The sequence below is a fragment of the Rhinolophus sinicus genome, linkage group LG10 (genome assembly GCF_036562045.2).
Source record: "Rhinolophus sinicus isolate RSC01 linkage group LG10, ASM3656204v1, whole genome shotgun sequence".
Lineage (NCBI taxonomy): Eukaryota > Metazoa > Chordata > Mammalia > Chiroptera > Rhinolophidae > Rhinolophus > Rhinolophus sinicus.
This window is the reverse complement of record NC_133759.1, coordinates 96482982-96501151: the sequence shown is the minus strand read 5'-3', so window position 1 is coordinate 96501151 and position 18170 is coordinate 96482982. Positions and strand designations below refer to the sequence as shown.

The following is an 18170-nucleotide window of genomic DNA, read 5'->3' as shown; positions in this document are numbered from 1 at the left end:
TTCTTTCTGGCAGACACAATAAAAAAATTTCAACTCCACGTACACAATCTACAAATGACAAATTGTAGAGGGCCAGCACGCATGCTCCCTTCTCAAGCCAGCCCCCACCCCCTCAGCTACTGCGCCTGCGTGCGGGGAGACGCCTCGCCCAGTCTGCGGGCGGGAAGCCACTGGGAGAACCCGGATGGAAGCCCGGCGGGGCTGGGGTGGAGGTGGCTGCGGGCGCTTCAGTGTCACCACTCTCCGCAGGTTCCTGCTCCGGGGTCGCACTTGAGTAACCACTGCCTAGACGGGTTCCGGCGTCCAAAAGCTAAGCCCCAACCTGAGCGGAGAGTGAACCGGAGCCTGAAACGGGCGCCTAAACGAAGCCCGAGCATCCTTTGGGCCTGCGCCGTTGGCTCGGAGACGGGAGGCTGGAGACAGAGCGGAGTCTTTCTTTCCTCGCCGCCGGCGACCTTTGCTCGCCCGGGCCGCCTCCTAAACGTCCTTAATAATACACCAACAGGGCCTTCCTACCAGTTACGAGCTGCGTGTGCTTTACATGCATGCTCATAATTACACCTCCCAACAACCCTCTAAGGTAGGTACTATTGTCATCCCCGTTTGAGGAATTGAGGCTTGGAAAGGTCCCAGCCCGTAAGTGACAAAGCCAGGATCCCAGGCTTTTGCCTCTGGAGCATTTACTCAGCGACTGCATCCCCGTCCCTTTCTCCTGACTGTTACTTTTAACTGTAAAATGTAATGATTAAATCCTCTCCCTCTCCAGACACCTGCACCTGCCCTGGACTGGCCTGAACGGTGGCTAGGTAGAAGTGGAATTGTGTTTGGTTGGAGTTTGAGGTTTTGCAACTGCACTTTGGTGTTGTCACTGCTAAAATATATGTGTTAGCATTCTCCAAATATTTGTTAGGTAAATGTTCACCTTTAACTCTTTTTCTCTCCATCGTGATACTTTTTCATAATCTGCCCTTATACTTCATAAATTTACAAAAGCATTTTACTTTGTTAGATCTTTTCTTCTGCATCTTAAGCTATCTCTCAAAAAATCATTCTGAAAAATAACAATGATACCAATCTTCAGGTAATGCTTTTTGTTTGCTCATCTGACTGTTTATTATGGGAAATGTCCAGCATACAGAAATAGAATGGTGTAGTGATGAGGACCCGTCATGCATCTTCAACAGTTACAACTCAAAGCCAGTCTTTTTTCTTCTATCTCCACCCCACTTTGTATTTGTGTGTGTGAAGTATGCAGCATTTCAAAGGAAATCCCAACATTTTATCATTTCACTTGTAAATAGTTAAGTCTGTATTTCTAATAAATGAGGACTTAAAAAAAAACACAACCATACCATTATCATACCTGTTTAAGTTAACAATGATACCTTACTGTGATGATGCTTTTTTAATGTTTACGTATTTTTGAATATTGTGATCACTAAATACCACAAAGCAGAAAGTGAAAATGGTGAGGTTCTAAAACAAGAAAGCCTCTTGGTAGATAAGTTCATCTTTGAAGACTTTGAAAATTCTTGCTACCTATTCATCCTCTGAGGGAGATGGACAGGATACTATAAATGAATTTTTCTAAAAATTATTTGGTTGAGAATAGGTCAATCTTCAGTCAAAATATATTTAAGTAGCATAGTCGGGGTGGCTAGGAATGGACTCTTAACTGATCCTATAATTTCTAATGAGACTCAAGGAAAAGCTCTGTTCCCCAAAACATACATGGTAAATATACATCACAGAGTAAGAAAGATAAGCATTTTTTATCTTGATGTCATAATTGTATTGTTATCAATTAGAAGAGGTTCCAAACACTGCTGGTCCTCTAGTCTGATCGTTTGACAAAAGAAGGCTTAAGCTCAACTTTTAAACTTTAAATCATCTTTCTTGACTGGCAGACATCTTCTAATTTTTACCTGGCTCATAACAAACAACCATATGGCAGGTCAACTGACTAGTTACATAGAAGTACATTTTACAGTTTGTTAATCTTGGCAGAGCCACTAGAAATCTAGTGCTTTAAGTAAATATTCTTGGCTTACTGTGATTTTTTTTTTTCCTGCCCAAAGTGGGCATTTGGATTTTAATGTGTCCCTGTTATTTCAACCACATTCTGTGTCATAAAACTTTGGAAACTTTAGAGATCACTTATTTATTTATCTGGGAGATACCATTGTTTTCTCAGGTATATTTGAGCCTACTTGAGGGTTATACCGTTGCTCATTGCTAAGGAGGAAGAAAAAGAGGAAAGGTATAGCTTTCTTTTGAGGTCCCTCAGCTTTCCTAGGAGGTTGTCATCAACTCAGAAAACTTAAATGCCTATTAAAGCATTTAGATGGTTAGCAACCTAGAATATCTGCAAGATAGGAATTGGCCTGAAGGATATGTTGTCATTCCTCTCAATCTCACTACCTACTACGATGTGTATCAGAATCACCTGGACAACTTTATTTCTGATTCTTTTGTCCTACTGGCGATAAGTTATTAGTTCTGCAGTAGCACAGGGGCATGTATACTTTCAAAGGGGTACCCAGTGATTGTGATGAGCATCTCTTGTTAAAGATTACTGTTCTGGTTACTAGTCATAAGAATTATCTAAAATGCTTATTTAGAATACAGCTTCTGGGCCCCTGCTCCAGAGCTAGGGAATCAGAATTTCTGGGGGTAGGGCCCAGGAATATGCATTTTAGCAAGAGACTTAGATGATTCCTCCATTTACTAAACTAAAAAACCACTGCCTCTATTATACATCCTGTCCTTGGGTTAAGCCAAATCTTAGGAACGCTGCTTAATTTTCATTTTGTTGTTTCGGCTTCTCCCGTGACTGCCTTTACTGAGGGGTAGCTATATGAAAAAGCATCATGAAATTTCTGTTGTAATTAAGGTGTCCTCTATGAGAGAAAATGTCCTGAAATCTCAGTAACAAGAATAGTTGTTTCTCCTGAGCAACTGGTTTTTCCTTTTCTATATGGACAGTATGAATCATGGACTGATAGTGGTAGAAAGCTCTGAGCCAAATTTGTATCCTACTTCTATGTCAAGGGTGACTTAATCAAACCTGTTTGAAATTCCCTGCTTAAGTTGGAGTCAAACAAAGCCACTCTAGGATCAAATAGTTTTACAGACCTATTTAATTCTTAACTATTAAAAAGAACTGGCCACCCTATCAAACTATCTGCCCTTCCTTAGAGTATGTAGTGAAGTATTCCTTTCTCTGTTCAGTGCTTCGTAACAAGGGGTGTGCATACATTATTGGCACAGGATGGAAGGAGGGAGTGGTACTGAGATGCCCTTTCTGGGGATGCAAAATGTACCAGATCTGTTTGGAACATACATCTTTGAAAACAAGTTAAGCCATAAGTGTAATTCACCAGTAGAGGACTTAAGGGTATTGACAACTTGCATAAGCCCAAATCTTCCATGTGTAACTTGCCGGCGAGCCGTGTATTCCAGAGCATTCGCTGTGAGTCGCTGGCTTTAAGTTAGACTGTCATGCTGTCATGGCTTTCTTTGAACAGACATCTTACAGGATATTTCTTGACATGAACACAGATGACAGGATGGCCTGTGATGTGGCTTTGTTTTAATTTGGTTAGCCACTGATTTTTAATGTGTGGGTTATATTTTACTCCCAAAGCAAAATTCTGCGGCGTCTCTGGAATACTGCTGAGAATTTGGGGGTGCCATGTCGAAGAAACGCAAATGGGATGATGACTATGTTCGTTACTGGTTCACCTGTACAACAGAGGTTGATGGAACTCAGCGCCCACAATGTGTATTGTGTAACTCGATATTTTCAAATGCTGACCTCAGACCATCAAAACTGTCTGACCATTTTAACAGACAGCATGGTGGTATCGGTGATCTCAATAGCCTGAAGCATATGCCAACACCGTCTGATCAGAGTGAAACCTTGAAAGCATTTGGAGTTGCATCGCAAGAGGATGCCTTATTACAAGCATCATATCAATTTGCATATTTATGTGCCAAGGAGAAGAATCCTCATACGATAGCTGAAAAATTAGTCAAACCTTGTGCATTGGAAATAGCACAGATAGTTTTGGGACCAGATGCACAGAAGAAACTTCAGCAGGTACCCTTATCAGATGATGTGATCCATTCTAGAATTGATGAAATGAGCAAGGATATCTTACAGCAAATTCTCGAAGATATCAGAGCCAGTCCTCTTCAAGTGGGTATTCAGCTTGCTGAGACAACTGACATGGGTGACTGCAGTCAGCTCATGGCATTTGTGCGATACACAAAAGAAAGAGAGATCATAGAAGAATTCCTATTCTGTGAACCATTGCAGCTAACAATGAAAGGAAAAGATGTGTTCAATCTCTTCAGAGACTTCTTTCTGAAGCATCAGATAGCACTAGATGTATGTGGCTCTGTTTGTACCGATGGTGCCTCTTCTATGCTGGGAGAAAATTCAGAATTCGTTGCTTGTGTGAAAAAAGAGGTACCACATATTGTGATCACACATTGTTTGTTGAACCCTCACGAACTTGTCACAAAGACATTGCCTACAGAGCTAAGGGATGCTCTGTTTACTGTCATCAGGGTAATAAATTTCATCAAAGGGCGAGCTCCAAATCATCGCCTGTTTCAGGCTTTTTTTGAAGAAATCGGAATAGAATATAGTGTCCTCCTTTTCCACACTGAAATGAGATGGCTTTCCCGGGGCCAAATACTTACTCATGTTTTTGAAATGTACGAAGAAATAAATCAGTTTCTTCACCACCAAAGCAGTAATTTAGTTGATGGCTTTGAAAATAAAGAGTTTAAAATTCACCTAGCATACCTTGCAGACTTATTCAAACACCTAAATGAACTTAGCGCATCTATGCAAAGGACTGGGATGAACACCGTATCCGCTAGAGAGAAGTTATCTGCTTTTATTAGGAAGTTTCCATTTTGGCTAAAGCGAATTGAGAAAAGAAATTTTACCAACTTTCCTTTTCTTGAAGAAATAATTGTTTCCGATAATGAAGCAGGAAACATTGCAGCTGAAATAACACTGCATTTGCAACAGCTGAGCAACTTCTTCCACGGCTATTTTTCCGTTGGAGATCTTGATGAGGCAAGTAAATGGATACTGGATCCTTTTCTTTTTAATCTGGATTTTGTTGATGATGGTTATTTAATGAAAAATGATCTTGCTGAATTACGAGCTAGTGGCCAAATTTTAATGGAGTTTGAGACAATGAAACTTGAGGATTTCTGGTGTGTCCAATTCACAGTGTTTCCAAACCTGGCAAAGACAGCTCTGGAAATCCTTATACCGTTTGCAACAACATACCTTTGTGAATTGGGATTTTCATCACTTTTACATTTTAAAACAAAGTCCAGAAGCTGCTTTAATATGAGTGATGACATCCGTGTGGCTATTTCAAAAAAAGTTCCTCGTTTCTCAGACATCATTGAACAAAAGCTACAGCAGAAGTCACTGTAAGCTGATACATTTTTGTAATGTATAATTTTTAATAGTCTCAATTCCTTCCATTGTAAAACTAAGCTATTATTCTGTCTCTTTCCTTTTATATTTATGGTATACTAAATCCTATGTTTCAAAAATTTAGCATCTTTAACTTTTAATTCTCTCATGAATCATGTGAAAATATATTTTAAGAATAACAGCACAAGCAGCAGAACAGATTGTGTACCACTGCCTAGTTAATACATAGGATTCTTCTAAGTATCTGTTTAACCTGTTGATGTGATACATCAAAAAGACACCCAGGCACTAGAATATGCAGCTAAATGGTGCAGTAGGCTAGGAATGGAGCCAAGGAAAAAGAGAAGACCTCCCAGAACATGGATCTTCATGTTAAGAGTGTAAGTCAAAAGACCAAATGACAGACTGAATCTTCCCATTTCTGTGAGTGTTGTTATGGGTAGGTTAATGAAATCAGAAGAGGATTCTGAAATGTTCTAGTGGGAGAAGGGATGATTCTAGTTTATGTCAGATTTATTTTTAAATGTATCCTTTGGAGTTAGTCTCACCATGTCCATTCTTCTAGATACCATGCTCTAAGTCCCATGACAATAAATATCCTAATAACCTATTAGTCACTCCTTGTCTTCTTTTAAATTACATCACAACTCCAAGTCATCGAGTCTGCTAAAAAGGAGATCCCAGAGCCTTCCCCGCGAGATTCTGATGTAGCAGGTTTGGGATAAGAGCAAAGATCCTCATTCTTAACCAGCTTTCCAGATGGTTCTGATGAAGTTGCTGGTCCTCTGGCCTCATCTTATTTCTCCTACACTGATTTTTTCTTTACCCCAGTTTCCTCTCTTGTTTTATATCTGATATTGTATGTATTTTTCTAACATGGAATATAAATAATAAATTGACATGAAGTCACTGTAGTAATTAAGGGCCATCAGAAAAGCTTCCCATGGGAGTTTAAATTAATGTATTCTTTCTGGATGATAATTTGGCAAAATATCTTTAAATTGAAATAAATTTACATTTTTATTTCAAAACTTTAATGTTTTATCAAAGTACTGTATGCTCATGGCTCAGGGGAAAAGTGAGCCCTATAATGAAAAGCCACAGTCCTCTTCCTGCCCAATTACCTTAACCATTTCTGCTTTAACTTTTTGTGATTCCACCCATATATCTAAGTAGCATGTTTATACCAAACACATATGCCAGCTTTGCTTTATCAGCTTTAGAAGTTATATATTGACTTCTACCCCATTTCCCCGAAAAGAAGATCTAGCCGGTAATCAGCTCTAATTGTCTTTTGGAGCAAAAAAATTAATATAAGACCCAGTCTTACATTATATAAGACCCAGTTTTATTTTACTATAACATAAGACCGGGTCTAATATAATAAATATAATATAATACGTAATATAATACTGGGTGTTATATTAATTTTTGCTCCAAAAGACGTAGTAGAGCTGAATTGTCCAGCTAGGTCTTATTTTCGGGGAAACACAGTAGTTAATAGGTAAGAATTGAATTTATAAAAATCTATCTCCTACTACCAATTTTTATTATTATGGTACTAATTTTAATTCCTCTATTGATATTCATAGCCCTTTGATTAAGGATTTTTCCCTCTAGTAATTTACCACGTGAAAAGAACCAGGGATGTCCACAAAGTTATTTATAAGGTGGGTGATCACAGCATTTTATAATAGTGAAAAATTGAAAAGAAAAAAACCTGAAGTTGAATGGCATCTGACTACCAAATTTAGATACCTCTTGAATATTGCAAACTGAAATTTATATTTTCCACACAAAACTGACCTTATCACCATCCATCAAAACATCTTTATCAGTAACTATAAATGCATGCTTGCCTTCATTTAAAAATGTACTTATAAAATATAAGACCTAATTTTTCCTAGTGTAATCTAATATCAAGAGCAGTTGGAAAATCTTCCAAAGCCAGTAAAGGAATAAATCTGGATGAGTATGTATAGTGCTTAATATGTGTACATATCGAAAGATAGGAAGGAAGGAAGGATGGGAGCAAGTGCATGTATGAAGCCTGGAACCTAACAGCAGAAAGCGGGACGAGGATGAAATGCCAGAAGCGTTTGATAGACAGTCTTCCAATAAGTACACTAGACTACTTCTTTAGACTGAATTTTTTAATTTCTGCTGTAAAACAAAACACGAAAGGGCATTTTAAAGGAAATGGCTAAGTGAGTTTTTGATTAATTTAAAAATTCTACAACAGGTTATTTTCTCCTGATCAAAGGAAAGACTGCAGTGTCTGCTAAAATGAAGAAACTTCATTTTTTTTTAGTTTAAAAAATATCTCACAATGTACATATCCTGGCACATATGGGTCATATGTGTTGGTTTCTTTTTCTCCCAAGGAGGAGATAATTTTCCTGTATTTTTACTATATAATTAGGGTCATTGATAAATTGCAAAGAGGAGTCAGACAGGAAAAAGACATAATCTTTTTGTTGTTGTTGTTCTTTTTGGACTAAGATCTACTATTTATTGGGCAAATTTGCAAAGCACTGTGCAACACATCACATACATTATGTCAATTATTTCTCATGGGAGCCCTATGAGGTAGGCATTGCATCCAGCTCTTAGACAATACAGCAGTTTCAGAAAAATAAGCCATCTGCCTATGATCACACTGCTCGGGAGACGCCAAACCGTAATATGATGCTAACTGGTCCCACACACCAGGATGAACCGACAGGGACAAAACTTCTCTCCATGTGTGAGAGATCCATGCTTTCAAAGAGAAGCAGAATTACTTCATTTTATAATCACATCATCAGTGTCATCAGTGTCATCGCTGTCTAAAAAAAGGTAAGACATAATCTTTATGACCGGGGATGTCACTCTGTGCATGATTGGTTGAAAGCAAACTCATCCACACTGCAGATTTTGCCAAATATCTGATTTTAAACATCTTTAGAAAACAATTAGTAGCTCAAATTTAAAATGCCTCATCTGAGCTTCTGCTGGCTCAAAATTAGCAGACAGAATTCTGGTGGAGCCAAATAACCACCAGACTGCAGGAAATTGGAAAACCAGGGTGGAAAAGAGAAGGTATAAATGGCTTTTTCTCTAACACTCAGTTGACCAGGTGGGTTTTTGACATCTTGGCTGCTTTTCTAAGTTACCAAAAGCTTCTTGAAGTGGGTAAATAGGTCAGCATTTTCAAACATCATTCAACAGGAATTAAAACCAAATAAAGGCTAAATTTTATATGCTAATTATACCTCAATTTAAAAAAAAGATTAGCCTCTTGAAACTTATAGAATCTTTTAGCGCTAAATTCTATCAAAATATAGTAAGCTTGGCTTTAATATCGACCAAACGTTTGGAAAAATCAAATGTGAAGCTTTTAATCTGCCTTGATTGAAAAGGTCAGTATAAGGAAATTCTCTAATTCATTGTATTTTGTACTTTATCTTCTGAGAATAGAGACCTAAGTTACTCTGGTATTTTACATTTTTGCTCTCTTACTCTAATACTGAAATAGATTTCAGTCCTGGCTTAGCTACTTACTAGCTGTGTAAACTATAGCCCTCAGCTTATAGGAATCAAGGTCTGGCAGACCAGTCATCTCTTATTTTGCCCTTGTCAGCAGTCATTCATTCACTCACTTTTAATAACAGCACCCTTACTCTTCTTTGAGGAACTTTCCTTACCACCCTGCCATTCTATCTGGTCCCATCCTTGCTAGGTCTGGAAACTGGGGAAGAGGCTATGACTAGTCAGATTTCTGAGCACCAGACCTATTAGAGTTTTTCCTGTTGTATAAATCAAGTAATATTTCAGAAGATTACCCAGCTATTTCATTCCTAAGTCCACTGTACCAATTAGTTACTGTATTAGGGTTCTCCAGAGAAACAGAACCAATTGGAGATTAGATAGATGATAGGTAGGTAGGTAGGTAGGTAGATAGATAGATAGATAGATAGATAGATAGATAGATAGATAGAGATAGAGTATAGATATATAGAAAGAGATTTATTATAAAGAATTGACTCATGTAGTTATGGAGCCTGGCAAGTCAAAAATCTTCAGGGTAGGCCAGAGAGCGAGGAGAGCCAATCAGTTCCAGTCTGATGACAGTCTGCTAGAGAATTCTCTCTTGCTTGGAGAAGATTAATCTTTTTCTATTAAGGCTTTCAACTGGTTGGATGAGGCCCACCCAAGATTTGGAAGGTAATCTGCTTTACTCAAAGTCTACCAGTTTAAATGTTAATCTCGTCCTAAAACACCCTCACAGAAACACCCAGAATAATCTTTGATCAAATAGTTGGGCACCTGGTGACCCAGTAAGTTAATACATAAAATTAACCATCACAGCTACTATCAACGATCCCTGTGGGCCAAAACATTCCAATTACCATTTTGTCCCTGCTTTGCATTATGTTAAATGCATCCACCTTATCTCTAGTGACTAAACACTGCCACTTGGTCTCTGCTCTAGGATTCCATCAACCTCACTAGAATCAATGAATTAGATAAGTGGCAGCATCTTCAACCATCATACCTGCCTACAGAGATTTTCAAGGATAATTGGTGATCTCATTAATGTGTTGCTCAATACCTCAGTGAAGGAGTGTCCTCTGGGGCCTCTTGAACCAATAGTAGGGGGGGTAGTGGGTGAGGGCAGTTTGAAAGTCACACATAAGGTTACCCCAACATTTCTATCTCCCTAAGTCGTTGAGATCCCTTCTCTACATTACGCTGGGGGAGTTCTGGGATCTCAAAATCATTATATGTAGGTCACTGTTGCATCCAAGTAAGTAAATTCTTAATGCAAGTTCACATTAAATCCAGAATCCCTGGTAAGTACAGCCCTATCAGTAACCTTGACCTGTCATACTCTGTTTTCTTTGATCTAACAGAATCCCATTCCCACACGTACTCACCAAGTTTCCACCTGTATACTCAATACATTAGAAAAACCCTGCAGTTTTTTGGATTATGAAATCTTTCCTTCAGGATCAGACTTCGTACTTGTTCCCTTGGAATATGCTGAATCATCTGACCCTAGTTGTGGGTCTAGTGACAACAAGAAGTAGTTGGGGTAGGTCTTGGAAAGTACAGGCATCCCTTTGAAAGGCACCCGCCTCAGATGAGGTTATTACAGGGACCTCAAGCAAAGGAAGCCTCATCTCAGACATGGAAGGTGAAGGCCAGGAAGGCTCAGAGTAACTTAGGGGCTAAGATTTTCAGCTTCATCAGAATCCATGCAGATGTCTTCATTCCAAGTCTCAGAGACTCTTTCCCAACCCTTATACTAACTTTCACTGAAAGCTATAGGCTGCGAATTCAATTTACATTTAATTCCGCAACCTTCACAATAAAATATTATGTCTGAATTTGCAGCTACAAGACATTTGAGACACTTTTAGGAATGCCACAGAATCTCTCTAGTTCTCTGAGTGGAACTTGAGTGGAGATTTTGAAGAACTGAGTGTGTCCTTTTCATTTTGTGTGCACTCCGGGGCCCTCATAAAAAGGCACCCACCCCCCAGCTCAACACTGCATTCAAGTCTAAAGACAAACCCAAACACCTAAGAAAATCCCATCTTTAAGGGTCTGTTTCCTGGGGCTCCTGGTATAAATGTCTGTAGTAGTCAAGGTTCAGTCGGGAGACAAACTCCTCCAGTTACTTTTGCAGAGAGAATTTAATATAAAGAATTGTTAACCGGGTACTGGAGAACTGAGAAGGCAAAAGGAATAGTGTAGTAAATGCAGAAAGTGGTTACCATTCCTAGGGGAGGGAGAACAAGGGGAAAGAGCTTGGAATTCATAAAATGTAGAAGCTTAGATGAAGGGTCTGATGGAGCTGAGACAGAGGCATCTACCTGCTGATACTGGTATGTCTGGTATGTCTAAAGCAGCATATGAGGGTGGTTCTGAGACTGTGGAAAAAAATGTGAACTTGAACCAGCTGCTCCTACAGGAAATAACTGTCACTGCCAGGGTAAGCAACTATTACTTGGGTGACACTGACAGTAATAGGAAGCAAAACAGAAAGGAGCAGAGCAGTTCCTTGCCTCTTCTAGACTTCCAGTCTCCTTCTAGCGCCGCCTATTGGCAGACTAACAGAAGGGCAGTTGGCCAAGGAGAAGTGATTTGCGAAGTCCCAGCCCTGGGATCACAGAGCCGAGTTTAAAGCTAAGAGACTACAGTTTAATAACCAAGGTGTGTGTGTGTGTGTGTGTGTGTGTGTGCTGAGCCATTTTCTTTATTTTTTATTGTATGATCCCATTTATTTTTTAAATATTTTTTTATTTTTCAATTATAGTTGATATACAATATTATATTAGTTTCAGGTGTACAACATAGTGCTTAGACATTCTATGACTTATGAAGTTATAAATAAATCTAGTACCCATCTGACACCCTACGTAGCTATTATAATATTGACAATATTCCCTATGCTGTACTTTACATCCCCATGACTATTTTGCAGCTACCAACTTATATTTTTTAATCCCCCTTTTCCACACATCCCCCAACCTCCCTCCTATTTGGCAGCCTTCAAAATGTTCTATGTATCTATGGTTTTGTTTCTGTTTTGTTTGTTTATTTTGTTTTTATATTCCATATGTAAGTTAAATCATATGGTATTTGTCTTTCTCTGTCTGACTTGCTTCACTTCGCATAACACCCTCTAGGTCCGTCCATGCTGTTGCACGTGGCAAGATTTCATTCTTTTTTATGGCTGAGTAATATTCCATTGTATATATGTACCACTTCTACTTTATCCATTCATCTTTTGATGGACACTTAGGTTGCTTCCATATCCTGGCTATTATAAATAATATTGCAGTGAACATATGGATGCACACGTGTTTTTGAAATAGTATTTTGATTTCCTTCACATAAATACCCAAAAGTGGAATTACTGGACCCTTCTTTGTCTCTTGTTATAGCCTTCGTTTTAAAAACTATTTTGTCTGGTATAAGTATTACTACCCCAGCTTTTTTTTTTTTTTTTTTTCATTTCCGTATTCATGAGATATCTTTTTCCATCCCTTTACTTTCAGCCTGTGTGCGTCTTTTGATCTGAGGTGAATCTCTTATAGGCAGCATATGTAACGGTTTTGTTTTCTTACCCATTCAGCCACCCTATGTCTTTTGATTGGAGCTTTTAATCCATTTACATTTAAAGTAATTTTTGATAGATATGTAGTTATTGCCATTTTATTATTAAATATTTTTTTTAATCTTTCTTCTTTTTCTGCTTCTTAAAGAATTCCCTTTAACATTCCCTGTAATACTGGTTTGGTGGTGATGAACTCCTTTAGCTTTTCTTTTGGCTGGGACTGAGCCATTTTAAAGTGAGTTTCCAACATTATGTCTCTTCGCCCCTCCGTACTTCAGCATGTATCTTCTAAGAATAAGGACATCATCCTATATAACCACAAAAGCATTATTCACTCTGGAAAACTAACAGTAATTGTTTAAGATTGTCTAATACTCAGACAATATTCAAAATTCCTCCAACTGCCCCCAAAATATATTTTATTACTATTTTTTTTGAACCACCTTTTAATTTTTGTAGGGCAATAACATTTTGAAAAAATGTCTCACTCTGAGTTGTTTTCTCCTATATCATTTAACTAGTTCCTGTCTTCTGTATGTTTTCTGCTAATCAGAGGTTAGATCGGAAGGCTTGATTATATTCAGGTTAAAACCCTTAATGCATCATATAATGTCAGGTTGTTATACCCTTGGTAATGCTAAATTTCCTTATTTGGTTAACAGACTGGCCACCAAATCTCTCCATTATAAAGGTATGTTTCCCCTTTGAGCTTTTTTAAGAGTATGTTTTATTTTTAACATGTAATATCGGCATATGGTAAATCAAAACAGTACCGTGGCGGCTGCATCTCCCCCCTTATCTCTTAGCTCCACAGTTCTCCCCAGAGGCAGCCACTGTTACCAGGTTATGTATTTTTAAAGAGATTGTTGCACATAAACATTCATGTATTTTGTGTAACTTTTTTTTCATAAGTGGTAGCACATTAGACACACTCTAGTTTGCTTTAAGATTTTTAATTTTTTTATTGTATATATTTTAAATCAAGTGGATGAGATATGTAGAACTAAGTGTCATCTGGGTGTTATTTAAAAGAAATCTGTAGAAGTCTTTTGAAATACAAGATTTAGAGAAATAAGTTTCCTTCCACCTCGCAACAGCCACCAGAGAAAACATTTCTTTCCAGCCACTAGCTGAATTTCATGTATGCAGTTTAATCACACCTCATTTCCTTAATCTGGGATCTCTGCTTTTCTTCCCATCCAAAAGGCAGGGATAGACCCTTTATTTCTTGTATGTTCTCCCAAAATGATGCTGGCTAAATGTGGCAAAGCCGTGCTATTCTCATTCATGGACTGCTCTCCCCAAGCTTTATTCTATAAAGCAGAAACCTCTAGACCTTCTTTTTGGGCATTTCCCTCCCATCAAACGTCTGTTCATTTCTGATCCCCACACAGAGTTGAGAAACCTCCAGAGCTTATTGCATCAGATTCTCCAATGTAGTCTTTCTAACTGAGGCCCTTCAAGTTACATCTGGAAACTGGCTGGATCTTTTCTGGGTCATTTCCCGTTGAACATAAGTGGTGTCTATTTTAATCTGACTTCATCTGTGCTGGAGCTTGAGCTGGCTCAGGCAGGGCTTTAACTCTCCTGAAACCTGAGGCCAGAAGAACCTCTCAGAACTCTTTTCCTTCCCATGAAAACCACTCTGCTTGTTAAAACCTCTGCCCAGCTAAATATGGTCTCGTGGAAGGGGCGTATGACGGGGCGAGATCTGAGGTCCCATGCCAACTCTGCCCTTACTCCCTTTGTAACCTCAGGAAGATGGCCTGCTTCTGGGCCTCAGTTCCTACGGCTGTATAATGGGGAAATACTTGTCCCAAACTTGGAGGAGTGGAACAGACTGCTTGTTGTAATGTTATTGTTTTTAAAAAGTATATAATTGTCAGGAGTTTACTATTATTAACTCTCTAAACTCTCTGCCCCTTCCCAGATCTAGTTCATCCATAAGAGCAAAGGAAGAATTTCCAAGAACTGCAACATAGCATATACTTAAGAATATATATATATATATATATTGGGGGATGGGTGTTAATAAGTAATAGATTCCCACAGTTTTAAAAATCAAATTGTTCCAAAAGACATACAGTGAAAAATAAGTCTCCCTCTTACCACTGTTTTCCAGTTCCCCTCTGCAGAAACGTCTTGTGTTATAATTTTTTGTATATCTTTCTAAAGATATATTATGCTCATATATCCATGCGTTTGTGTGTTTTCCTCACCTCTTCTTTTTTTAACTCGAGTGGTAGAAAACTATATACACTGTTCTACTCCTATTTTTCTCACTAAACAATGTGTCTTGGGGAGATAATTCCATAATATACAGCACATGGAGTTCTGCCTCTCTGTATGTATAATAACTAATTAGTCCCCTATTGCTAGACATTTAGATTGTTTCCCATCTTTTATTAGTTCAAACAAGGTTGCAATGAATATCCTTATACTCACTTCCAGGATATTACAGGAAATAGAACAGCTATGTCAAAAAATAAATTGTGTATTTTTCATTTTTATAAATCTGCAAGCTTTCCTTGCAGTTCAGCTGCCATCTTGTTTCATTCTCAGTGACATAATCCACAGATCGGCCAACATTCTCTCTGATATCACCATCTTTCTGTGGAATGGCAGCAAGTCCTCTCTGTCCACAGCTGTTCCCCCGGTGCTGCCACGGTCATGAGACCCCATCTGGAATGACGTAATGCTGGAGAACATCTCAGCCCCAAAGCCCCTGGTGGAAAGTAAACATCGACATCTTGGGTCTTGGCCATTAGCTGTTTGGGATGATTCAACAGTTGTTTTTAAACCCTCTTTTGTAACAAAATTGGAGAAGGAAAAAAAAGGTTGAAAAAAGGCAAACAGGAAGGCCTCCATTTTGATAACAGATATAAGACCAAAGATATTGGACTTTATTTGTCTACCCAGTCACTGAAGGACGCTGGACCTCTTTGTCCTCGTGTGAAATGACGATGATGGACCAAATTATTTCTTAGGACCCTTCCTCCTTTGAAATGCTGAAGATTCAGATGCAGTGTGGGTCAGGGCACTTTTCCTCCCAACTTCACCATATTCAAGAACCTGGGGAGGTCACCCATCAGCACATTACTAATATCCACATGGGTGCTACAACTGAAAGGGGGTTAGACAGTGATGTCCTGGTAAACAGGCTCAGGGCTGGTTTGGGGGAAAGACAGCCTGGATTTCCAGCATATACTGATGTCCATACTCTAATTATTCCCACTATGATGATTTCAAACTGCTAATGTGACATCAGTAAACTCAGAGTTAGGAAGAGAGTCACAGAATTGGCTGCTGGCTCCAGGACACCACCAGTTGGGAATTCAAAGACAGCATTTTCTTTATACTGTTCTGTGTTGAGAGGACTTCACGGAAGAGGAACGATTTGAACCAGGCATTGAAGGACACTGCGTTAGGATAATATCTTTCCATGGTAACTGAGAGAAATAACTCAAACCAGCTTACAGAAAGAGACGGAATATGAGAATGTGAATGTTTTAGCCCAAGTATCTGAACAAAGGACCCTGATAATGTAGTCATAGCACTTGCTCTGCACCTTTCAGTTTTCCTGAATCTGCCTCTATTTGGTGTCATTATGTCCTGCCATAAGCAGCCTTTCTCCAAGTGGCAGGAAATAGGCTAGTGGCAACCCAGGGCCATTTCCTTACCATTAACAATTCAGAAGAAAAGCAGTGCCCTCCCATTGAGATCACATGGACAGATTCTGATTGGCTTTGCTTGGGTCTCATGCCCAGTTTGGATTCTTCACTGGGCATAAAAGGAAAAGGTATCTGGTCCACATGCCCCTGCCCCTGCAGCCAGAGGGCAGGCAGAGCGCTGGGATGGACCACTCTTTCCCTACCACCCAGTACACCTGAGAATCACCCATACAGACTTTCCCAATGGACAGAGGGGTACTGGGCAGATAGAAGCCATGCATTTCTAGTAGACATATGGGTAAGGCTTTGTGGAGAGGTACAAGAGTGGGCACTGGTTAGAGAGAACTGCATCAGTGGAGGTATAGAAACATAAAAGTTGAAAGTTTACTTAGGATCCAGCAAGGAGGATACCCTGACCAAAGCAAGGCTACCCATAGGGCAGGGGTTCTTAATCAAGGGTGATTTGGCCCCTCTTAGGACATTTGGCAATGTCTAGACATATTTCTGGTTGTCACACGGGTGGGGTGTGGATAGGGGTTGTCTATTCTCATCTAGAGAGTAGAGGCCAGACATTCTGTTCAACACCCTACGATGCACGGGACAGTCCCCACAATGAAGATTTATCCAGCCCCAAACTATAGAGCTGGGGCTGAGAAACCCTGACATACAGGAAAACTCAGAGAAGAGGCTGGAAAGATGTCAAATCACAGAGATCCCTCGTCTACCCTGGGAAAGGTGCTTTCATGAGACCTTTAGATTCTAAAGTGCCTCCAGGCATTCTAAGCCAGGTTTCCTCACTTTTTCAACTCTTGACACATCTGGGAACAGACCAACTTACCCAGAGCGGGTGGTGGAAAGAGGCCCCCTTTCCAGCCACCTATGAATCAACACACTACACTCTACTTCACCTCATCCTTCATTCGTGTCTAGAGCTCGCACCTCCCCTACACCCAGACCAGTCTCAGTCCCCCCCAGGGCTCGACTGAACCTCACTTCCCCAGGCCTTCCCCTGACCACCCAGTTCTATACTCAAAGTTATTTTTCTCTTCTGTAACACTCATGTCACGTGAAACCACTTGCACCGTCCTCACTAGACTCTTAAGTTCCATGAGAGCAGACACCTTAGCCTATTCGGTTTCCTGCTATATCCCCAGCACCTACCTTGGGGGCTGACACATAATAGATGCTCATTAAATGTTTGCTGAATGAATGTTCGTTGAGCCCAACTAATTTTTATCCTCAAATACTATTTATGTAATATAAGTCTCTACATGGTTCAATGGCTTACCAAACACCTTTATGAGTGAGAGTCCCGACTTTGGGGGTAAAGATAGTGCAGTCATATTATTATTCTCCCAACTTTTCAAAAAATGAAGCACCATCTATGGGGTAACTGACTTGTCTAAGGTGGTGGAACTGGCATTAGAGTTCAAATACGTACCTGCATTAAAATTCTGACTGAATCCTGGATCCTATACCATCCTTTAACCAGATGCTCTGGCAGCTGAGTGAAGTACTGGTACCTAGTGGAAGACAGCAGTGGAACAAAGAGGGAGAAGCAAAAGCCAGGCCTCTGATGACCTTTCTTACCCCTAGCTTGTGCTTGTTTCCTAAACAGGATCGCTCTGCCTGCTCTGGGATCTGGGAACTCCAGCAGGGCTGGGCCAGAGAGTGAGGCTAGCGAAGCCTCAACTCCCGGGAGGAGGAAGGTGAAGGCTGCGACACAGGGCACCTATCCACACTGTTACATGTGTGCACACTCACAGCTGGACAAAATCCACAGCGAGACATGCATACATATAAGCATCCCCAGAATGAGCCCCTGTACAAACAGGTGTCACGCAGACATCATGCAGGCACCCTCAAATCCACAGCGGATGAACGCTCACATGCATGCACCCCAGGTGGCTCTTCAGACACA

At 39.8% G+C, this 18170-nt stretch overlaps 1 non-coding gene across 1 annotated transcript; it reads left to right on the top strand.

The window, feature by feature from the left end:
* The first annotated feature begins 169 nt into the window (after positions 1 to 169).
* On the top strand, positions 170 to 6080 carry LOC109452006 (uncharacterized). The gene is made up of 2 exons (XR_012489863.1): positions 170 to 580; positions 3647 to 6080. It is a non-coding gene; the product is annotated as an uncharacterized LOC109452006 (transcript).
* Positions 6081 to 18170: the final 12090 nt, after the last annotated feature.